The 6,533-nt window shown below is 39.0% G+C and overlaps 1 pseudogene; it reads right to left on the bottom strand.

Moving 5' to 3' along the window:
* Positions 1 to 3,347: 3,347 nt before the first annotated feature.
* Positions 3,348 to 4,139, bottom strand: LOC103256162 (annotated as a pseudogene).
* Between the last annotated feature and the right edge of the window lie 2,394 nt (positions 4,140 to 6,533).

Below are 6,533 nucleotides of genomic sequence, written 5' to 3'. Positions count from 1 at the left end.
TGGAATTACAGTGCTGTATTATAATTGGAACTTGTAGGGTTCTTTGTTCCTCTTAAATGTTTTAGTCTACAGTTTTTTTTGAGGGGGTTAGGTAGTGAAGTTTGACCATGTTTTAGTATTACTAAAAAAATAGGTTATATAAAAATTATGGTAAAGAGAAACCCCAGGTTTTAGTTCACACCAACGTGAGAGAATGATTCATTAACTACTGATGAATTTGTGAAAAATAATTTGGAAATAATATGGTGTAGTAGAAAAATCACCTTAAAACCTCTTCTAGATCTTTTCAGCACTCACTAATTGACTCATTAATGAAAATATTATTAACAATCTACCATTTCCTGACATTGGATGAAAAAAATAAAATACAATATGAACGAAAATGGTGAGGGGCCCAGAAACTGGAGCCCAGGGAGAGATGACATCAGGTCATATGGAACGGGTTCGTTGGCATGAAGTGATAGTTGCATCCGTGGAAGTGAGTGAAAAACATCCACAGAGAATAAAGTGAAGAAAAAAGAGGAGATAGAAAAGGGTGAACCATCAACATTTAGCGAAGATAAAAGAAATGCAGCCAGCACTCATGGGACAAATACATATCAGAGAAGTGGCAGAGAGCAGGGCTGAGGGGGGAGTAATTTGAGGTTGAGGGAATGAGGCTTCTGGTTCAAGGTGACTTGTTGGATGTACATATATCTATTCTACTTCCACAAATCCTATTATAATACAATTTAAAGGTACTAAGTGTAATAAATGTATAGTAGTTCTCAAACCAGGTGGAGACACACACAATGGTTAACCTTGATGAGTTTCTGGAAGATGGAAAATATGTTACATATTACAAAATAAAGGAGCAGGAGAACAGCCCAGAATTTGTATTCACAGAAGACTGTGGTGGAGGTATAAGCCGTGCTGCCTATGGCAATGCCTCTGAAGTTCTCTTGGAGATAAGAGGTCCAGATTCAGGAAGGGGAAGTAGCCAGAGATCTAGGTCTGTCGTTGTTCTCCAAACAGCTGTGCAAATTAGTACCTCCTTTCCTGGCACTGCTTGCCAAAGAAATTGGTTTGGGATTCCCTGAGTACAGCCCAGGGATGTGTGGGCCTAGCTTGATTCCTGTTTATATAATTCAAAGTGAAGATGTGGATTCAGAACTCAAAACTCATCTCTCTCCTTGATGAGGACTTGTCGGGAATGGGACTGCATGCTGGCAAAACAAATAAAACAAGACAAAACAAAAACCTCACACCAGATAAACATATCAAGTGAACTAGCCCTTAGTCTGTGACTTTCAGCAGGTAAATACTATATTAGAGAGAAAATAATTACACACACACACACACACACACACACACACACACACACACACACACACACACTGCCAATGTGAACCAGTGAACTGATCTCCAAATCAACAGATAATTTAGGACACAGAATATAATTTTAAATATATCTTCACTGGCATCTATAGAGAAATTTGAGAAACTGTTTTCTATGCTAATAAAAGAACAGGCTATTGTAGAAAAAGCAACCAAACACCGATAAAGACAATACATTAAAAAATATAATGTCTGTAATAATAAAAACTAAAAATAAGTGCTGGAATAAAAACCTGACGAAACAAATTGGTTAAAATCTTAGAAAATCCATCCAGAAGAGCTACGATCCTTCAATTGGAGTTTCAGAAAGAGAAAAGAGAACAAAATATCCTAAAGAGATTACCAGAAAATATTAGAAGAAAATTTATTTTTAGACACAAGCATTTTGGCTTGAGAAGGAGTACAGAGCGAAGAGCATCTGAATGAATGAAGAAAAGAGACCGCTTTGACGAAGAGACTGGTGAAAGGCAAAGAGAAGATCCTGAAAGCCTCCACTTACAATGTCCAGCTTCTTTTTTTTTTTTCCAAGTTGGAGTCTCACTCTGTCACCCAGGCTGGAGGACGGTGGCACAATCTTGGCCACTGCAGCCTTAACCTGCTGGGTTCAGGTGATCCTTCCACTTCAACCTTCCAAGTAGCTGGAACTACAGGCTTGTGCTACCATGCTGGCTAATTATTTTGGTTTTTTTTGTAGAGATGAGGTCTCGCCAAGAGTCCCAGGCTGGTCTCGAGCCTGTGGGCTCAGGCAATCCTCTCACCTTGGCCTCCCAAAGTGCTGGGATTATAGGCATGAGCCACCACGCCTGGCCGCATCCAACTTCTTGTCAGAGATAATGTATGCTTGAAGATTGAAGTCTGAAGAAAATATTGTTTGAAACCCAGAATTAAATTCCCGGACAAACTATTAATCAAGAGTTTAGGTAAAATAAGGACATTTTTTAATGTGAAAGACTTAGAAAATTTTAACACTCACAGATAATCCTCTGAAAGACTTGCTTAAGTAATTTATTTAACAAAACATAAGAGAAACTCAAGGAAGAGGAAAAACTGAGGTCCATGACACAGAGTACCTAATCTACTGTGTCTTGTGGTTATGAAGCAGAACACCCCTGTTTTGTAGGAAATACACACTGCCATATTCAGAAATGATGAAATAAGAAGTCAGAACTCACCCTTAAATGATTCAGAAAGAAATGCTTTATATTGCCGCTCCAACTTTTCTGTAACTTCATGATTAATTTGAAATAAAAGTCATTTCAAAAAATTACCAGAAGGGAAGAAATTGAAAAAGTTTAAAAAAAAAAACCCCTCCCAAAAAATCAAGTCACAAAGTCATCTTTCCAGTGAGCCACCTCCTCCTAGCTAAAATTCCACCCCTCGCTCTCCATTATCAACACTCCCTAGTTCATTTTCAATTCTCTTTTTCACTTCAAAATTAAAAGTTTAAATTCCCTAGTTTACCTTCCCAGCATCAGTCAACAGCAGACTTATTATTATATATTGAACTGTTATTAACTTATTATTATATATTTAACTGCTTATGTTTCTTGTCTTTTGCCTCTGCCTCGACAACTGGTATAAACCTTTCGTGAAGAGTTTTGTTCACTGCCACATCCCCTGAGTGTGAAACACTACCAAGATCCACATTTGTTGAATGAACCAAAAACCTTGTTATGACAGACACTGGTAATCACTAAAATGTCATTCTTCACGAAATAGTAACACTAACATTGAAACTACTTAATATTACCTAGTATTTGAGAGTACCAATTTTCACTGCAGTTTTCACAGGGAAGGACATCGACTCAAACACCACTTGTAAGACCATTGTGCCCTGGATGCTCTTGAAATTGAGATTTTTTTTTTTTTTTTGCAGTCTATCAGGGAAGAGATTTTATTTATTTAGAAACTGATGTTTGCTTTCCATCGACCTTATTTTCATGTTTCTTAGGGGCCTATGGAAGAACAGCTTAAAACCACTCAGTGGTTGTCCCCACCCATTCAGTGACCCGAGCAGTGGAAGCTGCAGACCAGTCTTCTGTGGCAGACTGAGCAATGCAGTCTTCAGGAGGAAACGGCTGAATCGGCACAGAGAACACCTGCACACCTTCAGACCAAACTGCAACTTCAGGCTGAGTAGCCGTGAACTTAGGAGCTGGAGCAGTCCATTCACCCTGAAATTCTTCTGTGGTCACAGCTTTTTCAGCAGCAGCCTGCAAGTTCTTTTCCATCTCTTCCGGATCTCTGCAGAAGTAGAGATCAGGCATGACCTCCCACGGGTGTTCACGGGAGAGGGTACCACGCATGCACAGAACTTTCTGAGTCAGAAGCCACCACCTCAGTCCCAAAGAGTGAGCTCCCTTGGTGTTGCACGGGTTGGCCATGTCCTCATAGCGCAGAGCAGAGTCTGTGTTACACAGAGCAATGGTGGGCAGGTGAATGTAAAGATGCCTCTGTGAGAGGCAGCTGGTCAGTCCTGGGATCAGTAGCCACCAGCAGAGGAGGCTCTCTAAAGGCTGCCTGGATCTGGCTGGTGAAGGTTCCAGGCGTGAAGCGGCCCGCAATAGGAGTGGCTCCAGTGGCAGCAGCCAACTTTCAGCACAACCTGCTGGCCAGGATTCCTGGAAGACAGGACACTGACATCAGCAGGGTTTTCAGTGGCAACCATGGCTCGCGTTGCAAGCAGAAAGCTTCTCCCAGGTCCTCTTCAGATTGATGATGTAGATGCCTTCACTCTTCCTTTTATAGATGTGCTGTTCCATTTGGAAGGCCAGGATGGTGCCACCTAAGTGGGTTTCTGCGGCAAGGAATTTGAAAACAATCCTCCTTCACTTGCAGGACATCAAGGGCTTCAGACAGTGTGAAAGTTTCCCTTTAAGTTTTGATGGGAATTCAGAACAATGCCATATGGACCCCTCTCTGGGTAGTGCGGAAAGTGGAAGAGATATTTTAAAAGCTAGTTTGTAATCTTCAGAGTACTGCAAAGGAGTTTTCATACATCATTCTTTCCTAAAAAAAAAAAAAAAGGTATAAATAAAATTTTAAAGTGAATACCAAAATATTTGTAGAAAGGAAAAATAATTCCAGAATGACAGTTATGCAATTGGTCTAAAATGCAAATTGGGACAGAAAATAAGAGGGCTCCAAGAACTTTGTCTAGAGGAAAACTGGTTTCCTATAATAAACATCTGATTAAGAAGCTGTGATCTTAATGATAAGCTAAAGGCATAGCATCATAAAAATAAATGAAGAAATAAATACAACGTGCTATCCCTGCCTTCTTTGTTTTCCAGCTATGGGTTCTTTGCAACAGCACAAAGTTAACAACAGAGAAACCATCTCCACTCAGTACCCAATCACACACTCTGATTCTGCAGGGAACAATATTCAAATGACTATGACAATGTAAATGCTGGACTTTGGAGCTTTTTTTTTTAAAAAAAATTAACCTATAGACAAAGCACAGTTCATTTTAGTTGAAAGTACAAAAGATACGTGATGCAAAAATCAGATATAAAACTGTGAGATAATGCCTACAATGGATTAATCATGAAACAGAAGGATGAGTTTTGCTTTGAACAAGTAAAACCACTTGATAAAAAAAATTAAAATAACCTCTTTGAGTCTGGGGGTATGAAAGCGTGGAAATAGGTGAAAAAAGCAGCTTAAGTCACCAAAATTCCTCACTCTTCATTATAGAGATAGTAGTAGATTTAGCTTAAGTTGATAAATAAATGAATATGGAATTATGGATATAACCACCAAAAGAAACATAAGTTTGTATAAGTAGTTATAAAAAAATGAGTAGCAAGATTGAGATAAGGAGTAGTTTACTTTTCATTTTAAATTCTCTTTTTCACTTTAAATTTAAAAGTTCAAGTTATATGCTAGATGTGCGCTGAAAAACGTCAGGTACAATGAGCATCAGCTGTGTACATTGGTTCCCTCAACAAGTGGGAGAGAGGGATAGTGAGGAGGGGACTTAGTTATACTTTTTGTTAATAGTTTTCAGGTATTATTTCTTGCTATTTTGTACATTATTTTGTTGAAAACAATTATATATATAATGTTATGCATGCGCTCTTTAGAATAAGATGAACAGGGAGCAGAGTTAAATGTTGCAGTGAGGCCAAATCAGACAAAAACTCAAAGTGAATTGAACTTGGCGGTTGGGAGGAGACCACAAGTGCAATTTCTATAGAGTGTGGGGACAGAAGTAAAATTGCGGGGAGAATCTTCTCCTCAACCAGGTGTGATGGGAGTAAGGATGTCAGGTACAAATATGAACTATTTTCAACAGGTTTTGATGAGCATGTGAACGGATAGAGAGTGTGGAATCTAGACAGCTAACATTTAGGGAATAGGGTTATATGAGGACCACTTAGATGGTAAGACAGGGTGTGTTGTATCTAAAAGCTTGAGCTTGAAAAATGAAAGGATCATGATAAGAATAAAGAGAATTGAGTGGGCATATAAAAACTTTACTTTGTTTATAATTATAATAATTATTTATTATAAAGATGTGGGGTACAATTCAGGGTTAGGTATATAAACATTTATCATGCAGGTATCCTTGTTGATGAGGTAAGCCCCTCCCTCCCCTAGCAGTTTCCCTCAACTGCCAATCCCACGCCACCCTCCCCTGACAGTTTCCCACTACTGCCAATCGCTTTCTTATAGCATTATAATTGCTCAAGTTCAGTTTATGAGTGAGAACATATGGAACTCAGTTCTTTGTTTCTGTGATAAATCACTGAGTATGATCAACTCCAAATCCATCCAAGTTGCTGCAAAGTCCATATATTTGTCCTTCTTTTTGGCTGCATAATATTCCATTGTGTATATGTACCACATTTTTTAATCCAGTTCAGCCTCAATGAGCAACATGGTTGGTTCCATGTTTTTGCTATTGTGAATAGAGCTGCAGCAAACATACGTGTGCAGGTATCTTTCTTGTAGAATAATTTGAGTTCCTTCGGGCATATTCCCAATAGGGGAATTGCTGGGTCATATGGAAGGTCAAGTAAGTATTAGTTCTTTCAGAAATCGCCACACTGTCTTCCAAAGAGGTTATACTCGTCTGTATTCCCACCAGCAGTGTTGAAGCGTTCCTTTTTCTCCACATCCTCACCAGCATCTGTTGTTGTTTGTTTTAT

This window comes from Carlito syrichta, unplaced genomic scaffold (assembly GCF_000164805.1).
Source record: "Carlito syrichta isolate Samal-C Ts95f unplaced genomic scaffold, Tarsius_syrichta-2.0.1 Scaffold288980, whole genome shotgun sequence".
NCBI classification, from domain to species: domain Eukaryota; kingdom Metazoa; phylum Chordata; class Mammalia; order Primates; family Tarsiidae; genus Carlito; species Carlito syrichta.
Note: the sequence above shows the minus strand (reverse complement) of the source record. Positions and strands in the feature narration are given on the sequence as shown.